Consider the following 12566-nt stretch of genomic DNA (forward strand, 5'->3'; position numbering starts at 1 on the left):
AAAAGGATGGAGAAAATGCCAAGAAAAAAAAAAATTGGAAAATTAACACTTTTGTGAGCATTGGTGATTCAGTGGTAGAATTCTCGCCTGCCACGCGGGAGACCCGGGTCTGATTCCCGGCCAATACAGATATACTTTACCGTTCTTATGTGTCACAAACATAAAAGTCGTGATGGATGTGAAGATGGTCAGTGAGTCGTCCCACGGTTTCTCACTTGATACTGGGTTCGTAGATAGCGTAGGCTGTAGACTATTCATTGAGGTAAGAAAAAGAGATAAGGGGAAAAAACTATCAATAACTTTTTGTTTTCAAAGCATTTGTATAAACATCTCCCCTAACAGAATATGAGAAAAGGATGGAGAAAGTGCCAAGAAAAAAAAGTTGGAAAATTAACACTATTGTAAGCATTGGTGGTTCAGTGGTAGAATTCTTGCCTCCCATTTGACAGACCCGGGTCCAGTTCCTGGCCAGTACAGATGTAACTTACTGTTCTTATGTGTCACTGACCTTAAAGTCGTGATGGATGTGAGGATGGTCAGTGAGTCGTCCCACGGTTTCTCACTTGATATTGGGTTCGTAGATAGCAGAGCAGTAGACTATTCATTAAGGTAAGAAAAAGAGAAAAGGTGAAAAAAGTATCAATAACTTTATGTTTTCTAAGCATTTGTATACACATCTCCCCTAACAGAATATGAGAAAAGGATGGAGAAGGTGCCAAGAAAAAAAAAAAGTTGGAAAATTAACACTTTTGTAAGCATTGGTGGTTCAGTGGTAGAATTCTCGCCTGCCACGCGGGAGACCCGGGTCCGATTCCCGGCCAATGCAGGTGTACTTTACCGTTCTTATGTTTCACAAACATGAAAGTCGTGATGGATGTGAGGATGGTCAGTGAGTCGTCCCACGGTTTCTCACTTGATACTGGGTTCGTAGATTGCAGAGTCTGTAGACTATTCATTAAGGTAAGAAAAAGAGAAAAGGTCAAAAAAGTATCAATAACTTTATGTTTTCTAAGCATTTGTATAAACATCTCCCCTAACAGAATATGAGAAAAGGATGGAGAAAATGCCAAGAAAAAAAAAAAATTGGAAAATTAACACTTTCGTGAGCATTGGTGGTTCAGTGGTAGAATTCTCGCCTGCCACGCGGGAGACCCGGGTCCGATTCCCGGCCAATGCAGGTATACTTTCCCGTTCTTATGTGTCACAAACATAAAAGTCGTGATGGATGTGAGGATGGTCAGTGAGTCGTCCCACGGTTTCTCACTTGATATTGGGTTCGTAGATAGCAGAGCAGTAGACTATTCATTAAGGTAAGAAAAAGAGATAAGGGGAAAAAAGTATCAATAACTTTTTGTTTTCTAAGCATTTGTATAAACATCTCCCCTATAAGAATATGAGAAAAGGATGGAGAAAATGCCAAGAAAAAAAAAAATTGGAAAATTAACACTTTTGTGAGCATTGGTGATTCAGTGGTAGAATTCTCGCCTGCCACGCGGGAGACCCGGGTCCGATTCCTGGCCAATGCAGGTATACTATGCCGTTCTTATGTGTCACAAACATAAAAGTCGTGATGGATGTGAGGATGGTCAGTGAGTCGTCCCACGGTTTCTCACTTGATACTGGGTTCGTAGATTGCGGAGTCTGTAGACTACTCATTAAGGTAAGAAAAAGAGAAAAGGTGAAAAAAGTATCAATAACTTTATGTTTTCTAAGCATTTGTATAAACATCTCCCCTAACAGAATATAAGAAAAGGATGGAGAAAGTGCCAAGAAAAAAAAAAAGTTGGAAAATTAACAGTTTTGTAAGCATTGGTGGTTCAGTGGTAGAATTCTCGCCTGCCACGCGGGAGACCCGGGTCTGATTCCCGGCCAATACAGATATACTTTACCGTTCTTATGTGTCACAAACATAAAAGTCGTGATGGATGTGAGGATGGTCAGTGAGTCGTCCCACGGTTTCTCACTTGATATTGGGTTCGTAGATAGCAGAGCAGTAGACTATTCATTAAGGTAAGAAAAAGAGATAAGGGGAAAAAAGTATCAATAACTTTTTGTTTTCTAAGCATTTGTATAAACATCTCCCCTATAAGAATATGAGAAAAGGATGGAGAAAATGCCAAGAAAAAAAAAAATTGGAAAATTAACACTTTTGTGAGCATTGGTGATTCAGTGGTAGAATTCTCGCCTGCCACGCGGGAGACCCGGGTCTGATTCCCGGCCAATACAGATATACTTTACCGTTCTTATGTGTCACAAACATAAAAGTCGTGATGGATGTGAAGATGGTCAGTGAGTCGTCCCACGGTTTCTCACTTGATACTGGGTTCGTAGATAGCGTAGGCTGTAGACTATTCATTGAGGTAAGAAAAAGAGATAAGGGGAAAAAACTATCAATAACTTTTTGTTTTCAAAGCATTTGTATAAACATCTCCCCTAACAGAATATGAGAAAAGGATGGAGAAAGTGCCAAGAAAAAAAAGTTGGAAAATTAACACTATTGTAAGCATTGGTGGTTCAGTGGTAGAATTCTTGCCTGCCATGTGGGGGACAGTGTTTGAATAGTCTGGAGACTATTCAAAAGACAGAAAAAAACATATCAATGACTTCTTGTTTTCTAATCATTTGTACAAACATCTCCCCTAACACAATATGAGAAAAGGATAGAAGAAAAAAAAGTTGGTAAATCCACAATCTTGTAAACATTGGTGGTTCAGTGGTAGAATTCTTGCCTCCCATTTGACAGACCCGGGTCCAGTTCCTGGCCAGTACAGATGTAACTTACTGTTCTTATGTGTCACTGACCTTAAAGTCGTGATGGATGTGAGGATGGTCAGTGAGTCGTCCCACGGTTTCTCACTTGATATTGGGTTCGTAGATAGCAGAGCAGTAGACTATTCATTAAGGTAAGAAAAAGAGAAAAGGTGAAAAAAGTATCAATAACTTTATGTTTTCTAAGCATTTGTATACACATCTCCCCTAACAGAATATGAGAAAAGGATGGAGAAGGTGCCAAGAAAAAAAAAAAGTTGGAAAATTAACACTTTTGTAAGCATTGGTGGTTCAGTGGTAGAATTCTCGCCTGCCACGCGGGAGACCCGGGTCCGATTCCCGGCCAATGCAGGTATACTTTACCGTTCTTATGTTTCACAAACATGAAAGTCGTGATGGATGTGAGGATGGTCAGTGAGTCGTCCCACGGTTTCTCACTTGATACTGGGTTCGTAGATTGCAGAGTCTGTAGACTATTCATTAAGGTAAGAAAAAGAGAAAAGGTCAAAAAAGTATCAATAACTTTATGTTTTCTAAGCATTTGTATAAACATCTCCCCTAACAGAATATGAGAAAAGGATGGAGAAAATGCCAAGAAAAAAAAAAAATTGGAAAATTAACACTTTCGTGAGCATTGGTGGTTCAGTGGTAGAATTCTCGCCTGCCACGCGGGAGACCCGGGTCCGATTCCCGGCCAATGCAGGTATACTATGCCGTTCTTATGTGTCACAAACATAAAAGTCGTGATGGATGTGAGGATGGTCAGTGAGTCGTCCCACGGTTTCTCACTTGATACTGGGTTCGTAGATAGCGTAGTCTTTAGACTATTCATTGAGGTAAGAAAGAGAAAATGCCAAGAAAAAAAAAATTGGAAAATTAACACTTTTGTGAGCATTGGTGGTTCAGTGGTAGAATTCTCGCCTGCCACGCGGGAGACCCGGGTCCGATTCCTGGCCAATGCAGGTATACTATGCCGTTCTTATGTGTCACAAACATAAAAGTCGTGATGGATGTGAGGATGGTCAGTGAGTCGTCCCACGGTTTCTCACTTGATACTGGGTTCGTAGAATGCGGAGTCTGTAGACTACTCATTAAGGTAAGAAAAAGAGAAAAGGTGAAAAAAGTATCAATAACTTTATGTTTTCTAAGCATTTGTATAAACATCTCCCCTAACAGAATATAAGAAAAGGATGGAGAAAGTGCCAAGAAAAAAAAAAAGTTGGAAAATTAACAGTTTTGTAAGCATTGGTGGTTCAGTGGTAGAATTCTCGCCTGCCACGCGGGAGACCCGGGTCTGATTCCCGGCCAATACAGATATACTTTACCGTTCTTATGTGTCACAAACATAAAAGTCGTGATGGATGTGAGGATGGTCAGTGAGTCGTCCCACGGTTTCTCACTTGATATTGGGTTCGTAGATAGCAGAGCAGTAGACTATTCATTAAGGTAAGAAAAAGAGATAAGGGGAAAAAAGTATCAATAACTTTTTGTTTTCTAAGCATTTGTATAAACATCTCCCCTAACAGAATATAAGAAAAGGATGGAGAAAGTGCCAAGAAAAAAAAAAAGTTGGAAAATTAACAGTTTTGTAAGCATTGGTGGTTCAGTGGTAGAATTCTCGCCTGCCACGCGGGAGACCCGTGTCTGATTCCCGGCCAATACAGATATACTTTACCGTTCTTATGTGTCACAAACATAAAAGTCGTGATGGATGTGAGGATGGTCAGTGAGTCGTCCCACGGTTTCTCACTTGATATTGGGTTCGTAGATAGCAGAGCAGTAGACTATTCATTAAGGTAAGAAAAAGAGATAAGGGGAAAAAAGTATCAATAACTTTTTGTTTTCTAAGCATTTGTATAAACATCTCCCCTAACAGAATATAAGAAAAGGATGGAGAAAGTGCCAAGAAAAAAAAAAAGTTGGAAAATTAACAGTTTTGTAAGCATTGGTGGTTCAGTGGTAGAATTCTCGCCTGCCACGCGGGAGACCCGGGTCTGATTCCCGGCCAATACAGATATACTTCACCGTTCTTATGTGTCACAAACATAAAAGTCGTGATGGATGTGAGGATGGTCAGTGAGTCGTCCCACGGTTTCTCACTTGATATTGGGTTCGTAGATAGCAGAGCAGTAGACTATTCATTAAGGTAAGAAAAAGAGATAAGGGGAAAAAAGTATCAATAACTTTTTGTTTTCTAAGCATTTGTATAAACATCTCCCCTATAAGAATATGAGAAAAAGATGGAGAAAATGCCAAGAAAAAAAAAAAATTGGAAAATTAACACTTTTGTGAGAATTGGTGATTCAGTGGTAGAATTCTCGCCTGCCACGCGGGAGACCCGGGTCCGATTCCCGGCCAATGCAGGTATACTTTCCCGTTCTTATGTGTCACAAACATAAAAGTCGTGATGGATGTGAGGATGGTCAGTGAGTCGTCCCACGGTTTCTCACTTGATATTGGGTTCGTAGATAGCAGAGCAGTAGACTATTCATTAAGGTAAGAAAAAGAGATAAGGGGAAAAAAGTATCAATAACTTTTTGTTTTCTAAGCATTTGTATAAACATCTCCCCTATAAGAATATGAGAAAAGGATGGAGAAAATGCCAAGAAAAAAAAAAATTGGAAAATTAACACTTTTGTGAGCATTGGTGATTCAGTGGTAGAATTCTCGCCTGCCACGCGGGAGACCCGGGTCTGATTCCCGGCCAATACAGATATACTTTACCGTTCTTATGTGTCACAAACATAAAAGTCGTGATGGATGTGAAGATGGTCAGTGAGTCGTCCCACGGTTTCTCACTTGATACTGGGTTCGTAGATAGCGTAGGCTGTAGACTATTCATTGAGGTAAGAAAAAGAGATAAGGGGAAAAAACTATCAATAACTTTTTGTTTTCAAAGCATTTGTATAAACATCTCCCCTAACAGAATATGAGAAAAGGATGGAGAAAGTGCCAAGAAAAAAAAGTTGGAAAATTAACACTATTGTAAGCATTGGTGGTTCAGTGGTAGAATTCTTGCCTGCCATGTGGGGGACAGTGTTTGAATAGTCTGGAGACTATTCAAAAGACAGAAAAAAACATATCAATGACTTCTTGTTTTCTAATCATTTGTACAAACATCTCCCCTAACACAATATGAGAAAAGGATAGAAGAAAAAAAAGTTGGTAAATCCACAATCTTGTAAACATTGGTGGTTCAGTGGTAGAATTCTTGCCTCCCATTTGACAGACCCGGGTCCAGTTCCTGGCCAGTACAGATGTAACTTACTGTTCTTATGTGTCACTGACCTTAAAGTCGTGATGGATGTGAGGATGGTCAGTGAGTCGTCCCACGGTTTCTCACTTGATATTGGGTTCGTAGATAGCAGAGCAGTAGACTATTCGTTAAGGTAAGAAAAAGAGAAAAGGTGAAAAAAGTATCAATAACTTTATGTTTTCTAAGCATTTGTATACACATCTCCCCTAACAGAATATGAGAAAAGGATGGAGAAGGTGCCAAGAAAAAAAAAAAGTTGGAAAATTAACACTTTTGTAAGCATTGGTGGTTCAGTGGTAGAATTCTTGCCTGCCATGTGGGGGACAGTGTTTGAATAGTCTGGAGACTATTCAAAAGACAGAAAAAAACATATCAATGACTTCTTGTTTTCTAATCATTTGTACAAACATCTCCCCTAACACAATATGAGAAAAGGATAGAAGAAAAAAAAGTTGGTAAATCCACAATCTTGTAAACATTGGTGGTTCAGTGGTAGAATTCTTGCCTCCCATTTGACAGACCCGGGTCCAGTTCCTGGCCAGTACAGATGTAACTTACTGTTCTTATGTGTCACTGACCTTAAAGTCGTGATGGATGTGAGGATGGTCAGTGAGTCGTCCCACGGTTTCTCACTTGATATTGGGTTCGTAGATAGCAGAGCAGTAGACTATTCGTTAAGGTAAGAAAAAGAGAAAAGGTGAAAAAAGTATCAATAACTTTATGTTTTCTAAGCATTTGTATACACATCTCCCCTAACAGAATATGAGAAAAGGATGGAGAAGGTGCCAAGAAAAAAAAAAAGTTGGAAAATTAACACTTTTGTAAGCATTGGTGGTTCAGTGGTAGAATTCTCGCCTGCCACGCGGGAGACCCGGGTCCGATTCCCGGCCAATACAGGTATACTATGCCGTTCTTATGTGTCACAAACATAAAAGTCGTGATGGATGTGAGGATGGTCAGTGAGTCGTCCCACGGTTTCTCACTTGATACTGGGTTCGTAGATAGCGTAGTCTTTAGACTATTCATTGAGGTAAGAAAGAGAAAATGCCAAGAAAAAAAAAATTGGAAAATTAACACTTTTGTGAGCATTGGTGGTTCAGTGGTAGAATTCTCGCCTGCCACGCGGGAGACCAGGGTCCGATTCCTGGCCAATGCAGGTATACTATGCCGTTCTTATGTGTCACAAACATAAAAGTCGTGATGGATGTGAGGATGGTCAGTGAGTCGTCCCACGGTTTCTCACTTGATACTGGGTTCGTAGATAGCGTAGTCTTTAGACTATTCATTGAGGTAAGAAAAAGAGATAAGGGGAAAAAAGTATCAATAACTTTTTGTTTTCTAAGCATTTGTATAAACATCTCCCCTAACAGAAAATGAGAAAAGGATGGAGAAAATGCCAAGAAAAAAAAAAATTGGAAAATTAACACTTTTGTGAGCATTGGTGGTTCAGTGGTAGAATTCTCGCCTGCCACGCGGGAGACCCGGGTCTGATTCCCGGCCAATGCAGGTAGACTATCCCGTTCTTATGTGTCACAAACATAAAAGTCGTGATGGATGTGAGGATGGTCAGTGAGTCGTCCCACGGTTTCTCACTTGATACTGGGTTCGTAGATTGCGGAGTCTGTAGACTACTCATTAAGGTAAGAAAAAGAGAAAAGGTGAAAAAAGTATCAATAACTTTATGTTTTCTAAGCATTTGTATAAACATCTCCCCTAACAGAATATAAGAAAAGGATGGAGAAAGTGCCAAGAAAAAAAAAAGTTGGAAAATTAACAGTTTTGTAAGCATTGGTGGTTCAGTGGTAGAATTCTCGCCTGCCACGCGGGAGACCCGGGTCTGATTCCCGGCCAATACAGATATACTTTACCGTTCTTATGTGTCACAAACATAAAAGTCGTGATGGATGTGAGGATGGTCAGTGAGTCGTCCCACGGTTTCTCACTTGATATTGGGTTCGTAGATAGCAGAGCAGTAGACTATTCATTAAGGTAAGAAAAAGAGATAAGGGGAAAAAAGTATCAATAACTTTTTGTTTTCTAAGCATTTGTATAAACATCTCCCCTATAAGAATATGAGAAAAGGATGGAGAAAATGCCAAGAAAAAAAAAATTGGAAAATTAACACTTTTGTGAGCATTGGTGATTCAGTGGTAGAATTCTCGCCTGCCACGCGGGAGACCCGGGTCCGATTCCCGGCCAATGCATGTATACTTTCCCGTTCTTATGTGTCACAAACATAAAAGTCGTGATGGATGTGAGGATGGTCAGTGAGTCGTCCCACGGTTTCTCACTTGATACTGGGTTCGTAGATTGCGGAGTCTGTAGACTACTCATTAAGGTAAGAAAAAGAGAAAAGGTGAAAAAAGTATTATTAACTTTATGTTTTCTAAGCATTTGTATAAACATCTCCCCTAACAGAAAATGAGAAAAGGATGGAGAAAATGCCAAGAAAAAAAAAAGTTGGAAAATTAACACTTTTGTAAGCATTGGTGGTTCAGTGGTAGAATTCTCGCCTGCCACGCGGGAGACCCGGGTCTGATTCCCGGCCAATACAGATATACTTTACCGTTCTTATGTGTCACAAACATAAAAGTCGTGATGGATGTGAAGATGGTCAGTGAGTCGTCCCACGGTTTCTCACTTGATACTGGGTTCGTAGATAGCGTAGTCTGTAGACTATTCATTGAGGTAAGAAAAAGAGATAAGGGGAAAAAACTATCAATAACTTTTTGTTTTCAAAGCATTTGTATAAACATCTCCTCGAACAGAATATGAGAAAAGGATGGAGAAAGTGCCAAGAAAAAAAATTGGAAAATTAACACTATTGTAAGCATTGGTGGTTCAGTGGTAGAATTCTTGCCTGCCATGTGGGGGACAGTGTTTGAATAGTCTGGAGACTATTCAAAAGACAGGAAAAAACATATCAATGACTTCTTGTTTTCTAATCATTTGTACAAACATCTCCCCTAACACAATATGAGAAAAGGATAGAAGAAAAAAAGGTTGGTAAATCCACACTCTTGTAAACATTGGTGGTTCAGTGGTAGAATTCTTGCCTCCCATTTGACAGACCCGGGTCCAGTTCCTGGCCAGTACAGATGTAACTTACTGTTCTTATGTGTCACAAACATAAAAGTCGTGATGGATGTGAGGATGGTCAGTGAATCGTCCCACAGTTTCTCACTTGATACTGGGTTCGTAGATAGCGTAGTCTTTAGACTATTCATTGAGGTAAGAAAAAGAGATAAGGGGAAAAAAGTATCAATAACTTTTTGTTTTCTAAGCATTTGTATAAATATCTTCCCTATAAGAATATGAGAAAAGGATGGAGAAAATGCCAAGAAAAAAAAAATTGGAAAATTAACACTTTTGTGAGCATTGGTGGTTCAGTGGTAGAATTGTCGCCTGCCACGTGGGAGACCCGGGTCCGATTCGCAGCCAATGCAGGTATACTTTCCCGTTCTTATGTGTCACAAACATAAAAGTCGTGATGGATGTGAGGATGGTCAATGAGTCGTCCCACGGTTTCTCACTTGATACTGGGTTCGTAGATTGCGGAGTCTGTAGACTATTCATTAAGGTGAAAAAAGTATCAATAACTTTATGTTTTCTAAGCATTTGTATAAACATCTCCCCTAACACAATATGAGAAAAGGATGGAGAAAGTGCCAAGAAAAAAAAGTTGGAAAATTAATGCTTTTGTAAGCATTGGTGGTTCAGTGGTAGAATTCTCGCCTACCACGCGGGAGACCCAGGTCCGATTCCCGGCCAATGCAGGTATACTTTCCCATTCTTATGTGTCACAAACGTAAAAGTCGTGATAGATGTGAGGATGGTCAGTGAGAATTGATGAGCAGCACGACGTTAAAACGAATGTATTAGCCATTAAACCTAATATTAAATCGTGGCAGGGAGCATGAATTTGACAGCTGACAGCTGACACGCTGACACGCTAGCTGACAAACTGACATGCCAGCTGACACACTGTCATGTCAGCTGACACACTGTCATGCTAGCTGACACACTGTCATGCTAGTTTACACACTTCCATGCTAGCTGACACACTGACATGCCAGCTGACACACTGTCATGCTAGCTGACACACTGTCATGCCAGTTGACACAATGTCATGCTAGCTGACACACTGTCATGTTAGCTGACACACTGTCACAATATGTGACACACTGTCACAATATGTGACACACTGCCATGCTAGCTGACACACTTACATGCCAGCTGACACGCTGTCATGCCAGCTGACATACTGTCATGCTAGCTGACACACTGTCATGCTAGCTTACACACTTCCATGCTAGCTGACACACTGCCATGCCAGCTGACACACTGTCATGCTAGCTGACACACTGTCATGCCAGCTGACACAATGTCATGCTAGCTGACACACTGTCATGCTAGCTGACACACTGTCACAATATGTGACACACTGCCATGCCAGCTGACACACTGCCATATTAGATGTGACACTGTCATGCCAGCTGTAACATTGTCATGCTAGCTGTGACACGGTCATGCCAGCTGTAACACTGCTATGCTAGCTGACACACTGTCATGCTAGCTGACACGAGTTTCTATCATTCGGTGTGTTTATGTGCATTAACTGTCATCAAAATCTAGGAATCCAGTGTGTGATTTAATGCAGTAAACACAATCATAATGAAGCTATTCCTCCAGTCATACCAAAAATACTCGTTTGCAACAGATGCTAATAAACTAATGCTAATAAACAATGCTTTTCTCATGAACAATGACGAAACAAGCACAGAATAACTTGTAGTAATGACTGTGTACCTTTTATTACAGCGCTAAAACATTAATCTTATTAAATAATTGCACTTACATTGACCTACATCTTAATCTGAAACATGCTGATTAGTAACATTAACACACAGACAGCGGGACATAGATTGGTTTAAATCGAAACTTTTGAGAGACCTTTTTATTTTAAACGTACAGCACAAAAATAAGTTCATCACATAGTTATGTTGAGAAGAAATTAAGTGAACCGTGTCTTTAAAGGTTATTCTTAAAGTATGTGTGTAAAAACATGAGCCTTGTATTTAGTGTGGTGCATAATCCCAATAACCCAAAGATTTGGTACAGCGATTCATTCTTTATTAGAGGAACTTTTTACAGATGAAACCATGAGGTGTTGAATAAAGTGATTCAGCTGAGTAATTAAACCATCTTTAGACATTTTAAGACGATAAATAGGAGTCATTAAAATCATTTAGATGACATTTCAGATTTCCATGAAGTGAGACAACAAATGACTGAAAAAGACATTCAAATATAAGTTTTTATATTTTTATTTAAATTGTATTAAGGTTGCAGCACATTTTGAAAACACATTTAACAATTATGTAAGAAAAAATGATAAAAATGAATGTAAAAGTATTGAAATGTAAAATTCTAATGAAACTTGTAAAATTTTAAGATCTGAAGTTCAAGGATCTGAAGTTCTAGGATCTGAAGTTCTAAGATCAGCTTCTAAACTTCTAAAAGCACATTGAGAAATATTGAACATGTAAAAATATTCATAAAGAACGTTGCAGGGAACCGGAGAACCCAGAAAAAAACCCTTCTAAGAAAGAAAGAAATCTGTAACTTATATGAAAGCGACCGAGCTACAGAATTTGAACTTTGTTGTGAACTCTGAAGGGCTTCATGATGGAGCTGCCCAGAGACGAGAAGAATCCTTTCCGGTCGTCAGGTCTTTTAGATATTTGCTCTACGAAACAGTCGATGATAATTTCGTCACATAATGGTTGTTCTATGTCCAGGAACATCAGTGTAATCAGGTGTGGACAGGCAGTACGTTTACACAGGTCCATGCAGATGGTACGATCAAGGTGTCTAAAGGTCTCTGGTGGGATATTAAAGTCCTTTTTCTCGGCTTCGGCCATCATTCTTTCATGCAGCCGCTTGACGATAGCTTCAAAGTTTTCTGCTTTGTATTTTATGTTTGCTTTTCTGAAGAGATGCAAAATCACCGTGTTCACAAGTATTTCAATAGACAGTTTGCATCTTTCCTCTCTGTCTCTTCGAATTTGTACGTGTTTGTCATCAGATCTTAAGGAAGCCTCTGAGCTGTATTTCGGAGACTCCCTGATGTCGCTGGTGGTGAACTCTGAGCTCTGAGCAACCTCCATCTCACTGACAGGAGACGATTCAGAAACCTTGTCCTGAGATTTCTGGTTGTGAGGCATCAGTTCACTGAAAGTGGATGTTTGTGATGATATCTGGTGAGGTACACACAGACATTTGTGGGACTTTGGGGTGTTTTTGTCTTTAAATGAGAATCTTTGGAAGAATGAAGGTTTCTTAGTGATGTGTTTCTTGAATGAGCAGGCAATTACTCCATCTGCAAATGGCTTCTTTGAGCTCATACATACCTCAGCAATAAGTTGTGGGAAGGACACACTTCTACAAAGGTCTCTGTAAACATCTTGTTCAAGATTTTCAAACTTTTCTTCGGGGATGTTAAAGTCTAATTTCTCAACTTCAGGCCAGATTCTCTCCA

General features: G+C 39.8%; 9 non-coding genes across 9 annotated transcripts; all 9 read left to right on the forward strand.

The window, feature by feature from the left end:
- The first annotated feature begins 755 nt into the window (after window positions 1-755).
- Window positions 756-826, forward strand: trnag-gcc (transfer RNA glycine (anticodon GCC)). The gene has a single exon. It is a non-coding gene; the product is annotated as a tRNA-Gly (tRNA).
- A 280-nt stretch (window positions 827-1106) lies between these two features.
- trnag-gcc (transfer RNA glycine (anticodon GCC)) lies at window positions 1107-1177 on the forward strand. Its single transcript has one exon. It is a non-coding gene; the product is annotated as a tRNA-Gly (tRNA).
- A 1872-nt stretch (window positions 1178-3049) lies between these two features.
- trnag-gcc (transfer RNA glycine (anticodon GCC)) lies at window positions 3050-3120 on the forward strand. Its single transcript has one exon. It is a non-coding gene; the product is annotated as a tRNA-Gly (tRNA).
- A 280-nt stretch (window positions 3121-3400) lies between these two features.
- On the forward strand, window positions 3401-3471 carry trnag-gcc (transfer RNA glycine (anticodon GCC)). Its single transcript has one exon. It is a non-coding gene; the product is annotated as a tRNA-Gly (tRNA).
- Window positions 3472-3660: 189 nt separating this feature from the next.
- On the forward strand, window positions 3661-3731 carry trnag-gcc (transfer RNA glycine (anticodon GCC)). The gene has a single exon. It is a non-coding gene; the product is annotated as a tRNA-Gly (tRNA).
- Window positions 3732-6850: 3119 nt separating this feature from the next.
- Window positions 6851-6921, forward strand: trnag-gcc (transfer RNA glycine (anticodon GCC)). Its single transcript has one exon. It is a non-coding gene; the product is annotated as a tRNA-Gly (tRNA).
- Window positions 6922-7460: 539 nt separating this feature from the next.
- trnag-gcc (transfer RNA glycine (anticodon GCC)) lies at window positions 7461-7531 on the forward strand. The gene has a single exon. It is a non-coding gene; the product is annotated as a tRNA-Gly (tRNA).
- A 627-nt stretch (window positions 7532-8158) lies between these two features.
- On the forward strand, window positions 8159-8229 carry trnag-gcc (transfer RNA glycine (anticodon GCC)). Its single transcript has one exon. It is a non-coding gene; the product is annotated as a tRNA-Gly (tRNA).
- A 1501-nt stretch (window positions 8230-9730) lies between these two features.
- Window positions 9731-9801, forward strand: trnag-acc (transfer RNA glycine (anticodon ACC)). Its single transcript has one exon. It is a non-coding gene; the product is annotated as a tRNA-Gly (tRNA).
- The last annotated feature ends 2765 nt before the right edge of the window (window positions 9802-12566 follow it).

The sequence above is a fragment of the Leuresthes tenuis genome, unplaced genomic scaffold (assembly GCF_036924035.1).
Source record: "Leuresthes tenuis unplaced genomic scaffold, fLeuTen1.0.hap1 SCAF_5, whole genome shotgun sequence".
NCBI lineage: Eukaryota > Metazoa > Chordata > Actinopteri > Atheriniformes > Atherinopsidae > Leuresthes > Leuresthes tenuis.